A 16793-nucleotide genomic window follows, 5' to 3' on the forward strand; every position below is an offset into this window, starting at 1 on the left:
TTGTGGAGAGGAGGCGAAAGCAGAAGCAGAGGAAGGAGAAGGATGTGGGCAACAAACCGAAGGAGGCCTAAGAACTTTAGCCTTTCATTCTGTAGATGACAAAATACTGCCCAGAAAGAGCAGAACGGGCCTGCTCTGCCCAAGGGCAGCCAGCGGCCTCAGCCAATTGGACCTCAGCCCGGGGCTTTGCCTGGAGCCTGGGACTTTGTCAGGCACACCGTACAGAGTGGGAGACAGCAACAGAGAGACAGAGCTCCCAGAATGAGACTTTGGTCCTGATTGCAGACCCACAGTTGCAACACATACTTTGTGTAACTGAATCTCCCTAAGTCATGGCTCCATGACTAGAATCTTCAGAGTCACACCCGGGTGGCGGCTGGAAAGGATTTTGCTGGAAGGGAGGCTTTTTTCAGGCTGGAAATTCCATCTGGTGTTCCTTAACCCTTTGCTGAGGATCTCGCACACCATCAGAGGCTTAGTGCTCTTGGTCTGGTAGCCAGGAGGGTGGGAAGCCCCTCAGGAGACTGGCCTGGCTGGGATCATGCCTGGGTGTCAGGCTAGGGGACTGCAGACTGGTGCCTCTCAGGGCTCTGTGGGGCCGCAGGACTGAAAGCCACTCCACATGAGCAGAGGAGAACAGGTGACTCTTAATGACCTTTCCTTTTATACTTGCCAGAGTCGTCCTGGGGGCCAAGGTCCCAATAGGATTTTGTTGAAATCTCTGGTTGCCTGATTGGAGGTGGCCTGGAAGATCTTAACCATTCCTAAATGCCTACCTCCTGTGCAGGAGGAGGGCTCACTCCTTCCAGCCCGCCTTCACGGTAGTCTCTGCAGGAGCCTGGCCAGTCTCCATCACTGGCCTTCAGTGGGCAGTACAGCTGCCAGCAGGTGCCCGTGCTTCTCACGTCCAGATCTGGGTGGCAAGGGGCCCCAGGAGAGCTCTGGCAAAAACAGAGAAAGATCTAGCAGCCGTGGTAGATGCAGCTGCACTGGACCTTTGCTCTTAGGAAGGGTTAGGTGTATCATTCTATCCCTTCCCCAAGTGGCCTCAACCTTGCGTGCTTGTGTGGCCTCTAGGCCTTAGCATCTCTTCCTAGGGCAGGAGCTAAGGCCCCCATCACTTATGTCCTGGAGCGGGGGCAGTGATGAAGATAAATGCATTAAGTTGAGAAGGGGGAGGGATGGGTTATTCATTTATAAACAGGGACACTTGAACCCTGGACTGCCTTCCCGAGATACCTCAGGTAGTCACTCACCCTCCCCTCTTCCTCCCCCAGGGGAGAAGCCCTATGCCTGCTCTCATTGCAGCCGGGCCTTCGCGGACCGCTCCAATCTCCGGGCCCACCTGCAGACACACTCCGACACCAAGAAATACCAGTGCAAGAGCTGCGCCAAGACCTTCTCCCGCATGTCGCTCTTGGCACGGCACGAGGAATCTGGCTGCTGCCCTGGCCCCTGAGAGGCGCGGGTTTGGTGCAGGTAGGAGGGTCAGGATTTCACCCCAAGAACCTATGTCTGGCACCCCTCTTGGTAGCCCCATGCTTTCTGGTGTGCCCAGAGGAGCCAAGCATCCTGGGAAGGCAAGAGCCCAGCCTTTTGCTCTCAAGCGCGTTCCCCTGCCCACTGCAGCCTGCTTCCATTCAGAACCAGAGCAGCTCAGCGGGCCATTAGGGTGAGCTCGAGCTCGTGCAGACCTCCCACCTCACTCTTCTTGCTTAGAGGGGACTTCTTTCCCATGGATGACACCCATCGAAACAAGAATCACCGTTCTGTTTACCGCTTGCTCTGGTTTCAGGTTCTATTTCTCAAGGAGTTCAAGACTGCTGGGAGACTCTCTCCAGTACAGACAATTCGTGCTATTAAGCCGACGAACGGGGCTGCCTTTGGATCCCTTTGCAGCCCCACGCAAACAGTCTGACTTGTGCCAAGCGCATCGCAGTCTATCCTGTGTGGGCAGAGCTACCTCAAGGCTCACCTCCGCCTGCCTTTGGTTTGGGATCTGGGCCACACTGCCTCATGTCACACGTACGCACACACACCCTCCCCACCTCACTAGGCGTTCCCTGCAATGGAGCAGCACTGGGAGGACCAGCAGCTAGGCCTCCATGCACAACCATGGGGCAATAAAGAGTCCGTGCACTCAGGCCTGTTCTGTCTCCTAAAGGTCCGTGTCCTCCCCGTCCCCTCTCTCCAGAGGAGGCCAAGCTCTGAGAAATCCTCCCGAGACAACTGGGTTCCTGGGTAACTGGACCCTTCTGGCCACAGTGGAGGGGGAGACTAGGGGTCAGGGCATTGAGCTGCGACGTTGTTATGGGATGGGGAGCAAGGCTGTGGGATACAGGGTCCGGGCGAGCAGGGCGCCTTCTTCTGGAAGTAAGAAATGGGAAACGGGAACAGTGTTAAACGGTGGGGAAAAATGACTGAGGGGCATGAACTCAGGCTGGGGGTGAGTGAGGGCTTGTGAGGGAAGAGGTGTGAGGAAATGAAGGCTGGGAGGAAAGGCCCCGCGTGGGCTGAGAGCCTCTTTTCCCCAAGCTCTAAGCTGGAAGAGAGGAGCAGTCCTGTATCTGTGCACCTCGCCACTGACGCCACAAAGACGTCTCCTAACTGCACCATCTCACCGAGGGGCCGCGTCTCCACATCCGCCCGCAGTACTGTCGCCTTTTTCTTCTGCACACCCTCTCCTGAGGCTGTCGGCATTAACAAACCGAGCGAGTGACCCAGAGCTTTGACCTTGCCCCAGACACACAAGTCTGCCCAAACCAACTCAAATGCTAACACACAAGGCCCCACCCCCCACCCGTGTCCTGAGCCTACTGCCCCAGCATGGTGGCATCATTTCTTTCTCATAGATGGCCTCCTCTCACCCCCAGGTCACCTGTTGGGCTGGTCTCACCTCTTGCCAGTGTCTTTTAACCGTCTCCGGTGGGACCCTGGAGGATGGGTGGCATCCAGGACTAAAGGAAGCCTGAGTCTATGGAGACTGACTGAGTTCTTGACACCAGGAGGGACATCTGCTCCTCTATGCAGCTCCACTTCTGGCTCCAGCCAAGGGACAGAGTTAGGCCCCTTGGTCCCAGCCCTGGAATGGAGTCACACAGCAAGAGGCCCCCATCTCTCAGCCCTGAGCTGCCAGGCCTGCTGAGCCTCCTCTGCATGTGAGAATGCTCAGGAGTATTCACCAGGACCACACCAGGTGCCAAGTCTCTTATCCTGGCAGCTACCTGATGCTGTGGTCCCAGCCCTGGCAGTCCCCACCGTAGATTCCACCTGATGCTCATCAGGGGATAAAGGGCCCTGGGTGGCTGGTTTGATGATGACCATTAGAAGGGCCTTGTGGGTATCCCAGAGGAAAACGGACCTTGGTCTTGGGCTCTTCTGGACCAAGACGACCTTGATGAAACAGACCACCCAGAAGAGCCCCTGCTTGGCCTATACCAGACTGTTTCAGCCAGTGGAATGAAGATGCTTCTGAAGATAGGAATGTGCCATTTAGCTAATGTTTCAGTTTGCTGTGGCTGCTGTAACAAAGTCCCCGACACTGGGTGGCTTAAACAGCAGAAATGTACTTTCCCACAGTCCTGGAGGCCAGAAGTCTGAGACCAGGGTGTCAGCAGGGCTGGTTCCTTCTGGGACTGTGAGCGAGAATTTGTCCAGCCCCTCCCAGTTCCTGCTGGTTTGCTGGCACTCTTTGATGTTCCTTGGCTTGTAGAAGCATCACCCCATCTCTGCCTCCATCTTCAGATGGCGTTCTCCCTGTGTACCTCTGTGTCCAAATTTCCCCTTTTTCTAATGAAACCAGGCATATTGGCTTTGGACCCATCCTAATGATCTTGACTACATCTACAGTGACTCTATTTCCAAATAAAGCCACATTCTGAGGTTCTGGGGGTTACAACTTCAAAATATAAATTGGGGGGACACCATTCACCCCCCTACACACACACACCAACAGCTGATGAGAACACATGATTTGCCAAGAGATGCCAGGTGGGTCCCTGTGCTTGGGCTTAAGGCAAGCCAAATTCTCTTCTCCCCCAGTCCACAAAGGGTGTAGGGGAACAGTGGATTCTAACTGACAGAGTTACTAGAAACACCTCCAAAGGTCTGAGTCTCTCTGCCCAACACCTAGACCCTCTCTAATGTCTGTGCCTGTCCCCCTCCTCCTCTCCATCATCCAGTCAGGGGGTCCTGCAGGGGTGAGAACAGGCCTGTGCCCTAACAGGTTGACTCTTCTCCCACACTGTCTCCCAAGGCGCCTGGCCCCTCTGCCAAGCAGGGGCAAGCTTCCCGGGGGTGGGCACCTCTCCTGGCAAAGGCAAAAGCTCCAGCCAGTGTTTGTGCTGCTGCGCCTGACCAGCTCACAGGAGGCTTTTTTTTTTTTTTTTAATAGCATCCAGATGCCTGAAGGAAGCTATATTGTAAATTGTGTTCTATTTCTGGGCCCCGATATCTAAATGAGGCAATGCACCTGTTGAGTATGAAGGAAGGGAATTTCACAGGCCTAAAATAAAGTCAAATGTTTGCCCTTCTGTGCCGGCCCATGGAAAATGCTCTTATATTTATATCTGGGCTTGCGAAGGGCAGGGGTAGTAGAGGGTCGGTTGGCAGAGGGGTGAGGAAAGGCCCGGCACCTGCCAGGAAACTGATACGGAATGAATGGGGGACATCCCCCTCGGAGCCAGTCAGCCACAGTCGGACCGTGAGGCCACCACATCCCCCTCCGGCCACGCTGCACTGCTCACTCAGGGCTCACAGTCTCCCCCTGCCCCGTCTTTCCTTGTTCTTCAGTCTGATCACCAGAATTGATCTGGGATGCCCCTCTAATTTTTGGGTTCCTGAAGCCCTCTCCCCATAGCTACAGAGTGAGAATCAGAAAGGGGTCTAAGGCTCACTCACATTCGTTCCTGGGTGATGTTGGCATGGCCAGCTCTTTCCTTGGGGGATTGCTATTTGGTCCCCCCACCCATAGGCCTTCTTTCTCCTACCCAAATTTGACTCATCACTTCTCACTGAAGAAGGTTTTCTGATCGAATTACTCCAAGCATGCTGTCAGAACCTCTCTCCAAGGTGGGAGTGGGGGTGGAAGGTGGACAAGAGGCTCGAGACCTCTGACATTGGAAGCAGGTGTTTCAGCTACAGCCTGGTTAAGTCTGGGTGAAAGCAGAAGCCTAAGAAATCAAGAGGATTCCAGACAAAAGAAAAACCATGTAACAGGCTCTCCAAAGTTGGGAACAGCAGCTTCGCAGCATAAAAAGTGCTCCCAGGGTGGTATGCGACAGGTGGACAGGGTTGGCACCAGAGCGCATAGGAAAGAGCTACTGGGCACAGCAGGCCTCCACTCTTTTCTGACTCACAGACGTGAGTGCCTGGCCTCCATGAGCTCAAGCCCTGGAAATAGGTGTGAGAGGGGCACTTAGTCTCTCAGTGGCCAGCTCCCCCGCCCCACTCCCTGTTGAAAGAAACCTTTCTCTTGAAACTGCAGACGCGCTAAGGTTATGCCTTCCCTTTCAGACCCAATGGGCTCTATAAATATCATTTTGGCCCCAAATATTCACTGGAAGTTTGAAAATAGCCCACTTGTTACTATCTATATCCAGAGAACCCACTCCTGGCCTTCACTTGGTGGCTAAGTATAGCTCCCTGGCAAAGTTCAATGGAACAAAAGTTTCCAGGCCTTCATCACCTTGTGGATGGCAGAACATTCCAGGAGAGCACCTCGGCTGCCAAGACTCAGAGGAGCTCACAGAGAAGCTAGAATAGATGCAGCCTCCCTCTTCCACTTGTGCTAGGGAGTCTGCGGGGCTCCGCTAGCAAACAAGGGTGTCCTGCCAGATCCAGAAAGGAGGCGCTCCGATCCCAGCACTGTGGTGCTGTTTGCGTTGAACCAATTCCATTACGAAGCCTTGGTTTCCATGTCTGTAAAAAGGGAATTGCGCTGACCTCTATTTCAGAATTCAAGAGAGTGCAAATAAGCATAATAGTAAAAAAAAAAAAAAAAAAATCACAGGATACCGAAAATAAAAATAATTGCTACCTTTAAACAAACTCTCAATCTTGACTCCTCTTAGAATCTCTGTTTCTGATCACCACATTCTGACTGGAGTAACTCTCTCCTCCCAGCGGCCCAGGCATCGCCATGAGTTCCCCGGGGGCTGGTCTGGCATCTGTCCAGGGCAGCTGTAGGTGCCAGCAGAGTGCTGGGTAGAGAGGAAGTAAACGGATGCTGTGACGGGTGGGAGGGGCGAGGGGCAGGGATTTCAAACCACGGACCCTCCAGATGGGTGAGCACCTACCGTCTTTGAGTGTCGTGTGAAGTTAGAGGCTGCCTTCCTACCACGTCAATCGATGCTGTCCTGCTCTCCCCAACCCTCACTTCTACAGCCAGCTCCCCCTGCCCAGGTTGACCCGAACCCTCCTCATCCCCACACCTCTGTCCCTCACAGCACCTTTTGTTTTCTCTCCTTGGTTCTTCCTGTAAGGATCAACTATAACTGGTCCTTAATCACTTCAGTTTTGCTTATCCAGCTCAGAACACCAGCCCCCCTTTCCTTCCCCAGGGAGCAGGCCTTTCTGGGTAAATCAGATGAGAGGTATGAAGGCGGTAATAGAATCACAGGGGGCTCTTCTGTGAAATCTGCTTATTTACCTTTTGAAATGCAACTGTTTTGAATTGGCCAAAAAGAGGGGCTGAGATTGACACGAGTTAAGGACCTGATCCTGCTGCCATTCCTTCACCGAGCATGGAATGAGAGGTGGCCCCCCGGACCCTCCTTGGCACACGTGGGTGAGGTGTGGCCTGCTGTCCTCAGGCTCCAGCACTTTCTATGAGAGGAGTCGTTGTCTTCTCTCACAGAACCAGCACCCCTATGCCAGTAGATCACACAGGTGGTCTTCAGACTCCGCTCCCAGGGGACTATGCTAAGGGAAATTTCTCACCGTTTGGCAAAAGCAGTGGGGGCTACAATGCGTCCACCAAAACAACACAAGGCAGAAACAGGTGGGAGAGCCCAGGTGCTGATGTCTATGAAGACCAACACTAAGGAGATTTACAAAAATGCAAAAAAGGCCACAAAATTTACTAAAACTTTGTTTCACAGAAGTTGTTTTTCATAAAAATGTTAACATGTGATGGGTTCATTAATGATATTTAAAATAAATTTAATAAATCTTTTAAAAATATCAATTTTCATTTCTAATATGGGTAAGTGTTAGATAGATGTACCCCATGTACATAATAGCTCTTTGGAGTCCTCCATTATTTGAAAGAGTGTGAAAGGGGTCTGAGACACAAAGATTAAGAACTACTATCCCACGTGTGATTATAATGTGTGAATATGAACCCACGGTGCCAAAGAAACAGCCGTCCAGCCCAGTGCCAGAAGAAAAGCTTATCTAGCCTCAGCGAGAGATGGCTCTGCTCTCGTTTCCTGGATGACTTTAGGGGTTATTAGGGATAATTCTGTGTGTGTTTTCGGCTTTGTGCATTGACTCTGGAAATGAATCCCTGAGGCCATGTGACTTCATCCGGCGTGCACAGACAGACCTGCTGCATCAGCAGGAGAATGACCCCACAGTCCCTTCTAGGGAGCCCCCACATTCCTCACTTCTGCGTCTAGTCAATTCACCTCCAAAATTTTCAGACCAGCCTCTTCATCTCCTTCCTCACAGCCATCACTTTAGTTCACACTCTTGTAACTTCCCAGCTCAACAACTGTGGAACCCTTCTAGCCCTGCATTTCCATCTTTGATTCATCCACCACCCTACACCCCCAGTGCAGCACCACCCCCTACTCTCCGTTCCAACCTCCGACAGGGTCGTCTGTCCCTGCAGTCTCAAGTTAAAGCCCATCATCCTTGGCATCAAGCACAAGACCACCGTCTCCCACGAATCTCCACCATATCATAGCAACCTCTGTATCCCACACGCCTAATCTTTATCTGATCTGGGATAGATACTTGTCAAACATCAAGGGAATAAAGGATAATAAACAAGGAACGGGGCAAGGCTCAGTCTAAACCAGCCTTTTTCCCCCACTTTAATCCATTTCTGGGGCTAATCTCACAATCGTGGCTTTTTCCCACCAGTGGAAAGGAATCTGCTCCCTTTTGCACAAACTTAACAACACCATCAGCCCTAGGAGACAGGGCAAGCAGCCTCCTGTTTACTGGGGCCATGTGAACCAAGCCTTGGATCAATTTACCCAGGCAGACTGCAGTGCAGGACAATGCATGCGCGCGATTGAACGCATGTGAGCCGGGCGCATGTACCCTTGATGAAAGAAATATTTTCCATGGTGAGTGGCTTGGGTAAAAAGACGCCAAGGCAAGTGCAGAGTGGTGATGCCAGCCGGCTGGCCCCAACTGGCAAAGATTCCTCACCACGTGCGTACAGTCAGTGATGGCATGTTTGAAGCGCTCATTTTGGAAAACTGGAAGCTATATACAAGCCGTGTGCGTTACTCACTGATTTAACCAAATGAACATTCTGTTTCTTCTGAAAGGTGACTATACTCATCCCAGAGCTTCTTTTAAGATCAATAATAACCAACCCTTACTGTGGATTGGCACAGGTACGAGACTGACATGACCCTTCTAAGATTTTACCTTCTATGAGGGAGGAACTTATCCCTCTCGTACTGGTGAGGAAATGAGGTGCAGATCGGTTAAGCAGCTTGTCCAAAGTCACAAAGCAGGTCGGTGGCTGAGCTGGGATTTAAACCCAAGTACTCTGGCTCTAGGAGCTGTCATCTTAGCCACTCAGTAAGAAATTGAGCTTTTCCTTTCACTTAGAAATCAGAACGAGGGGACCAGATCAGGATGGCAGGTACCGTTTTTCAAACCAGAGCCAGGGCGTGAGGTGAGATGGTCAGAAGGCCACCAGGAAAATGTGCAGGAAGGGAAGCTGCCTGAACCTGGAAAAAAGTATCTTGGAGCTCTGGAACTCAAGGGCGAGAAACTGGTTCTCTTTCACCCACTGGTTAGGGGAAGAGAAGGTGTGATAACCAGAAGATAGGGCTGGATGGAAGTATAAGGAACAGGAAATGCTCGAAATCTTACAGAGCTGACCACGGTTTGTGAAACAAGACAAAACTGCAAAGAAGAAAGGAAGAAAGAAGGAAGTCAAAAGGCAGCGGCATAGCAATGGCTCCAAAGGTGGATTTGCAAAGGATTTCTCCTGAGCCAGGTGTGATGTGCACCTGCTAACAACCCAATTTGGAGCCTAAGTAACAGGTAAGTAGCCCAGTGCAACACTTGGTACACAACAGGTGCTCAATAAATGCTCAGCCCTCTGCACTCTATGACTCATAGCTCTGGTCTACCTGGTTTACAATAAGAGACCTTCAGCAATTTCTATTGGAACCACAAACCTTTCAAGGAAAGATGAGCTGCTAGATGCTGGCAGGTGGCTGGAAGGTACCTCTGCCAAAATACTTGTAAGAGCAGGGGTGCTGAGGGGCCACTGTGAGGCAGGATCCCACAGAGGATCCCTGTCACCGCCTATAAAGTTAAAAGTGTGCACTAACATGCCTGCTCTTTGCTTTTATTCCTAAGCATTTGGGGACTACAATGTATTATAACCTCTGTACTTGTTTGCTAGGGCCACCACGACGAAGCACCACAGACAGGCAGCTTAAACCAGATACTCATTCCTCACAGTCCTAGAGGCTGGAAGTCCCAGATCAAGGTGTCAGCAGAGCTGGTTTCTCCTGAGGCCTCTCTCATTGCCTTGTAGACTCTGTCCCCAAACTGCGTCCTCATGTGGTTGTCCCTCTGTGCATGTTTGTGTCCTGTTTTCTTATTTCCCCCAGTCATGTTGCATTAGGACCCATCCCACTGACCTCATTTTTAACCTCATTACCCCTTTAAAGACCTCATCTCTAAACACGGTCACATTCTGAGGTTCTGTGGGTTAGAACTTCAACATCTGAATTTTCAGGGGACTCAGTTCAGCCCACAAGAGCTTCCTTTCAGAACCATTTAATCTTATTTTAAAAATGCAACGCTGGCATGGCCCCCCAGGTGCTGGTGTGCTCCCAGGCCACCCACCACCCCCAACCAGGAGTTAGTCCCTTTAGCCCTCTGAGAACGGTGCTGTTTCAGCCCTAGTTCCAGGGTGGTGGCACAGGCATGGGAGGCGGACTGACTTGCCCAAGGTCTCGTGGCTACAGTTGTGGGACTTGGACTTGAACACAGCAGCCTTCCCCAGATTTAGGAATTCTTCTCATGCCTCTTTCCTGCTAGAGACAGCAGCTTTTCAGAGGATGGGTGGACTCTGATCAGGTGGTTTCCTTGACTGTTGCCACCTGTACAATGGCCGGTTGCTTGCCTTCTCTGGAGCAGGTTTAGAAGCCTTTCATCCCGCCGGCCCTCCTCTTCCCCAGCAGCACCTCCAGGGGGACCGACAGCTCTTTAGGCAATGAGCGCCGTCACCCCAGCCTCCTGGATGCACCACCCCCGTCACAGAAGCTCCTTGGCGGCTCTGACTAGAGCATCAATTCCTCACCCTGCACCCATCACACATACCCAAGACTACTTCCTAAGTATAAATAAATAAAATAAAAAAGGAATTAAAAATCTAGAAATAAACTCTTCTACTGTTCTCTCTCTGCTAGTGGAGAGAAAAGGGAGACGACTGACATTTGCTGAGGCCTCGCTCCCTGCTAGCCATGTCACCTCCTAACGGGCTCCCAAAAAGGATTCAGTAGGAAATGGGAGTGCTTGGAGGCCGGGGACCCGCAAGAGGCCCACTGGCCAATGGCAGAGCAGGGGTTCAAACTCTGGCCTCCCTTCTTCCAATGAGGCAGACATGGTAGCTATGAATGGAATCTAGAAGTGGAATGAAGGAGCACCTGGAGTAATAAAAAATGTCAGTAATTTCAGAAGGGAGGAGTAGGAACTACCATGCAAACAGACTAGGCTAGGCCTCCGGCCAAGGTACTGGCAGCAACAGTTTCTTCCGAGTCCCTTCCCCAGTGTAAGAGGGTACACAGAGGACCCGCCACACTTGTGTGAACGTTCCGCTACGGTCATCTTGAAATTCTTCATTCTTTTTGAACACAGGGCCCACATTTTCTATTTGCACTGGGCCCTGCCAGTGATGCATCTGGTCCCACACTTCAGAATGGATTAACAAAGACACGAACAACCAGACAACAGCAGACGGAAGGAGGCCTCACCACTCAACACTTCATCAGTGACATGTCCCTCCCTCCTCCAAACTCATCTTCAGGTCCCCATTAATGGAACTTACTCTTGTGCTGCCGTTATTGTCATTTGACCATTGTTTCAAAATGCCATTTTCAATGTGTTTATGCCAGATTCAAAGAGTATATTTTGGTTCCAAAACTGAAAGACAATATTTTTAGATGAGCAAAGACGTCTATGGCTCTGACACGACAAGCACATTGGATATCCTCAGAATCCATTCAAGGCAGTAAATCTAAAGCCAGACATTCACCAGGTTCCCTCCCTCAATTCATAACCATCCACCAGTAGCTCAGACATCAAGTGTTGGCTTATAACACAGCCTTACTGGTGTGTCACTGGCATACAATAAAGTGCACGCGTTATGTGTACAATCTGATGAGCTCTGACATCTGTACGCACCTGTGAGACCATCACCCCAATCGACCTAGCAGATGTGTCAACCTGCAATAAGTTTCCTCCTGCCCCTTCTAATCCATCTACCCCCCACTTCAGCCCCACTGCAGGCAACCACTGATCCACTTCCCGCCACTACAGGTTAGCTGGCATTTTCTCAAATTTTTATGAGTGGAATTTGCCATCTTTTATCCATCTCTTTCCATTAACCTCTACCCCCAGGCCCTTGACATTATCTCAGGCTTTCTTCCCATCACACTTCTGAGACCTCAGACTCCTTTTATTGCCCCTCCACTGCTGGTCCAGATCTCCCATTAAAGAGCACCATAGTCTATGTCACAACAGATGACAGATGTTATAAACCAGCAAAATAATCTTTTAGGGGTCTTCCTGACTAAAAATGGTCCTTGCTCCACTTCATCCATGTCACTGCTTATCTTTGCTCCTAGGATACAGTTATAATCATGTCATTCTCCAGACTGAAGCTGGGCCTGTCTCCATGTCTGTGGGACCTCAGCATTTATAGCATCTTCTGGCAACTCTCCGCCGTCACCTGTGGCCTCTTGTACAACTGTCTCTGCTGTGTGTGCTGTTCACTTTTTAGAAGTTGTCTCATCTCCACAACTAGGCTGTCAGCCTCCTCACCTGACCCGATACTGCGCCCTGCTGGAGGGGCACCCCAATAAAGGTTCGTGAAAGCACACAGAGAACTATACACAACTTCGGCACAGTTGAGAAAAGACTAAGAAGACTTTAGAATTTCTGTTTGTGGTCATTGGAAAGATCTCCCTGAAAAGGAAGAGAATAGGAGGATAATTTTGAAAGCCTGAAAATATGAAGGCCAACAGGTGACCTCACATTCATCCTCACATGAAGTGTGAAATGAGCTTCGTTTCACTACCAGTCTTTGACACACACACTCTTTAAACACTTATCTTTCCATTTCTGCTACTAACCCCCTACCTTCTCATTCTCACTTTCTCTGGGATGCCAGCAGGTACTCTGCAGCTGAAAACACTCTGCCCTAGCCAAGTTGCCTGTGGATCCCCACGAGTTTGAATTCATCCTGTGAAGAGAGTACTGATCTTTAGAGACGTAATTGTGTAAGAGAACAGCAAGCCTCAGAACATGTGCTGGGGCAAAATGGACAGAGAGGGACAGGTCAGACAGCCGAAGGCACCCAGAACCACCGTACAGGATGCCTGGGAACACTGCTCTCTGGTCCCCTCTGCTGGCCATCCTGGCAGCCTTGAGGTGGAAGGAAGCGGGGCATCTGTGTGACACTACTCAGGCCCAGGCCCCGAACCTCCTAGGTCCCAGGCGGGGCTCTAATCCGTTTCTGTTTTATTGTCCGCCCTTGCTCATCACACTGTGTACCTGCAATTAGCAAAGCAGTGAGAAGCATGGCAGGCACGTGACCAGTGTTTACTGAATGAGCAGGCAACCTCCCTCACACTTTCTGTAACTTCAAGGCACAAAAGGCTGCAAGAACAAGTCAGGAAGGACCCTCGGCCCTTGGGCCCCTGTCACATATACGGTGCTTGATAATGGCACACAAGGACCCCCACTTCTTGATCTCTGACTCGGCATCTTGGTCTCATCTCTCGTCCCAACATGGAAGGGCTAGGTAGCAGTTTTGATGAAGCGCCTTATTTATTCTATGCTTGTGCTAGAGCCCTGTGCTTGGCAATTTACAACAGCTCTGCAGGGAGCATTATTCCATTTCACATATGAGGAGACTGAGGTGCACTATAGTTAAGAAACTTACTTAAGACACTAGATCTGCCTGACTCCAGAGCCCATGCTCTCTGTCATCTATCTTTGCTACTCAAAGTATGGCCATGGGACCAGCAGCTTCTGCCATTGGAATCCCCTGGGTACTTGTTAGAGATGCAGACTCTCAGGCCCCACCTGACCGCCTGAATCAGAACCTGCCTTTCAACAAGCTCTCTAGATGATTTGTACGCATATTAACATTTGAGAAACACCATCCTAGTTGGTCTCTCATCAACATTGGGAGATAACCTAAAAAAAAAGGAAATCTGAGAACGAAAATCAAAATCACAATGAGATACTACTTCACACCCATTAGGATGGCTATTATTAAAAAAAGAAAATGGCAAAACTGTGGAGAAATCAGAACCCACCTGCATTGCTAGTGGGAATGTAAAATGGTACAGCTACTACAGAAAACACTATGGCAGTTCCTTAAAAAATTAAAAATAAATTACCATATGACCCAGCAATTCCACCTCTGGGTATATATCTGAAGGGAATGAAAGCAGGGATGTGAAGAGATATTTGCACACTTGTGTTCACAGCATTATTCACAGTCGCCAAAAAGTGACACCAACCCAAATGTCTATCAATGGATAAATGGATAAGCACAATGGGGTCTATACATACAATGGAATATTATTCAGCCTTAAAAAGGAACAAAGTCCTGACACATGCTACAAGATGGATGAACATTGAGGATATTATGCTCAGTGAAATAAGCCAGACACAAAAGGACAAATACTGTATGATTCCATTTATATGAGGTTACTAGAGGTGTCAAATTCATAGAGACACAAAACATAATGGTTGTTATCAGGGGCTAAGGGAGAGGGATGGAGAGTTACTGTTTAATGGAGACAGAGTTTCAGCTGGGGAAGATGAAAAAGTTCTGTGGATGGATGGGGTGATCATTGTACAACAATGTGAATATACTTAATATCACCGAACTGTCCACTTAAAAATGGTTAAGATGGCAAATTTCGTTATGCATATTTTACCACAATTTTAAAAATGCTTCAAAACAAAACTTTAAAAAATGCTTCAAAACAAATCTGAGGACTGCGGACGATGCTTCAGGCTTACAGCAGGAGTGTAACATACTTGTTCTTGCTCCTTAGCCTTAAAATTTCAAGCTTTATTTCCTGTATTTCCTGCACCTACCACTATCCCCTTTGAAACATTTCATAATGGAATTAGAATAACGTGTGGACGTGTATTTTAAAGTCCCTGTCCTATGGTTTATCACCTGTACCATCACTCAAAAGGCATTAACCCACAACCTATTTGACAAAATCTAAAACTAGAAAAAAAGTATTTCACGGTTATTTACCAAAGAGGCCCTACAATGAGTTTTTTATACATGTGCATAGGCTGACTGTTCAGGACCTGGGCTGAAGGGAACAGCATGAGGATCTATGTCTAGCCCTCTTTCAGGGGGCTGTCTATTCAAGGTTCTATACTAAATAAGGGAGCCCTTGCCTACACGCACATAATTAGGCATTTATGCCTACATGGCTCAACTGTGAGTATGGTTTACATAATCATAATAATGGAAGCAAGGAATACCCATTTAACTGTATAGGGAGGATAGGGGAGAAAGGAATGTGGTTGTAATGGAAGAGAATTCCTTATTTCTACTTAGTGGTAATTAACAGATGCTGTCTAAAATGAGAGGAGGGAGGGAGGGAGGGAGGAAGGAAGGAAGGAAGGAAGGAAGGAAGGAAGGAAGGAAGGAAGGAAGGAAGGAAGGAAGGAAGGAGGGAAGGAAACCACAATAGGTTATTTAGAAACATGGGTGGAAATAAAAGATTTGAAAGTGGCTGCTTCTGATGAGTAGAACCTGGGGGCAAGCAAATGAGGTTAGGGTCTGATAAATGATTATTAAAATCATGTATGTATAATACTGTCTTAGTCTGTTCTGGCTGCTTGAACAAAAAATATCATAGACTGCGGGCTTAAACAACAACCACTGATTTCTCAAAGTTCTGGGGGCTGGAAGTCCGAGATCAAGGTGCTGGCAGATTCCATGTCTGGTGAGAGCCTGATTCCTGTTTATGGATGCCTGTCTTCTTGCTGTGCGTTTATGGATGCCTGTCTTCTTGCTGTGCCCGCACACGGTGGAGGGGACAAGGAAATTCTGTGGGCTCTTATATAAGGGCACTAATCCCATTCATGACAGCTCTGCCGAATCCTCTCCCAAAAGCCCCACCTCCTGATTCCTTTGATCATAAACGAGATTAAAAAGTTACCCACATGATGTGGTAAAACACCTCACAGTATGTGGCACAAAACAGATGCTTAATAAACATCTGTGCTCTCCCTTCCATCACTACCATAAATTACTGAGGTTCATGGGTGACTTGTCTTCAATCCTTTCCTCCATAGCTCAGAGAATACACCGTGACTATTGTCCAAAGCAATCTACCATCAACTCTTCAAAAGAAGTTTTATAGCCTACGGCCATGCCACCCTGAACAAGCCTGATCCCATCTGATCTCAGAAGCTAGGCAGGGTTGGGCATGGTTAGCACTTGGATGGGAGACCACCTACGAAGACCAGATGCTGTAGGCGTAAAAAATAAAAAATAAAGGGTTGTAAGCTGACAAGGTCTTTGCAATCTGTGAGGTCAACCAAGGGTTGCCTTGCCTAAAAAAAAAATAATAATAGTAATGCATAAGAAGTTTTATTGGCTTTGTATGAAACAGAAAAGTGACAGCAAGAGAAATTTAAAATGATCATCATCTGAAATGCAAATGTAAACGAGATACTATATTTCACCCATGGGGCGACTGCTGGTCCAGGCATGGGCACACTATACCGCAATAATCACCCACCTTCCAGAGGCAACTTGCCCACGGCTATCAGAATTACTTCAGGCATATTCCACTTGGCCCAGAGATTCCAATTCCAGGGATTGCCCCTACAGAAATATCCACATATGCACACAATGTGTGGAAAAGCAGCTTATTATATATATAAAAGGTAACAACACAGTGGGGAGGGAACGAATATGGTACCTCTAGACAACGAAACCAAGGAACTCTTCTGTACCAAAGTGGGATGATCGCCAGGAAACACATAGTGGAAAAAAACAAGGTGAGAAAAAGCTATATGCTTGTACCGGCATACCTCGCTTTCTCGCGTTTCACAGATACTGCATTTTCATTAACATTGAGACAAGCAGCAAAAAGATTACAACCCGCTTAAGGCTCAAATGATGGTTAGCATTTCTTAGCAAAAGGTATTTTAAAATTAAGATTATGTAGTTTTTTGGACATGCTTTTCGCATACTTAATAAGCTATGGTATAGTGTAAACATGATTTTATATGCACTGGGAAACCAAAGTATTTGTGTGACTCACTTCATTGCAATGGTCTGGAACCGAACCTGCACTATCTCCAAAGTATGG

The 16793-nt window shown here is 48.9% G+C and overlaps 1 pseudogene; it reads left to right on the forward strand.

The window, feature by feature from the left end:
- The first annotated feature begins 15835 nt into the window (after positions 1 to 15835).
- LOC111746653 lies at positions 15836 to 15954 on the forward strand (annotated as a pseudogene).
- The last annotated feature ends 839 nt before the right edge of the window (positions 15955 to 16793 follow it).

Source organism: Pteropus vampyrus, unplaced genomic scaffold (assembly GCF_000151845.1).
Source record: "Pteropus vampyrus isolate Shadow unplaced genomic scaffold, Pvam_2.0 Scaffold196, whole genome shotgun sequence".
Taxonomy (NCBI): domain Eukaryota; kingdom Metazoa; phylum Chordata; class Mammalia; order Chiroptera; family Pteropodidae; genus Pteropus; species Pteropus vampyrus.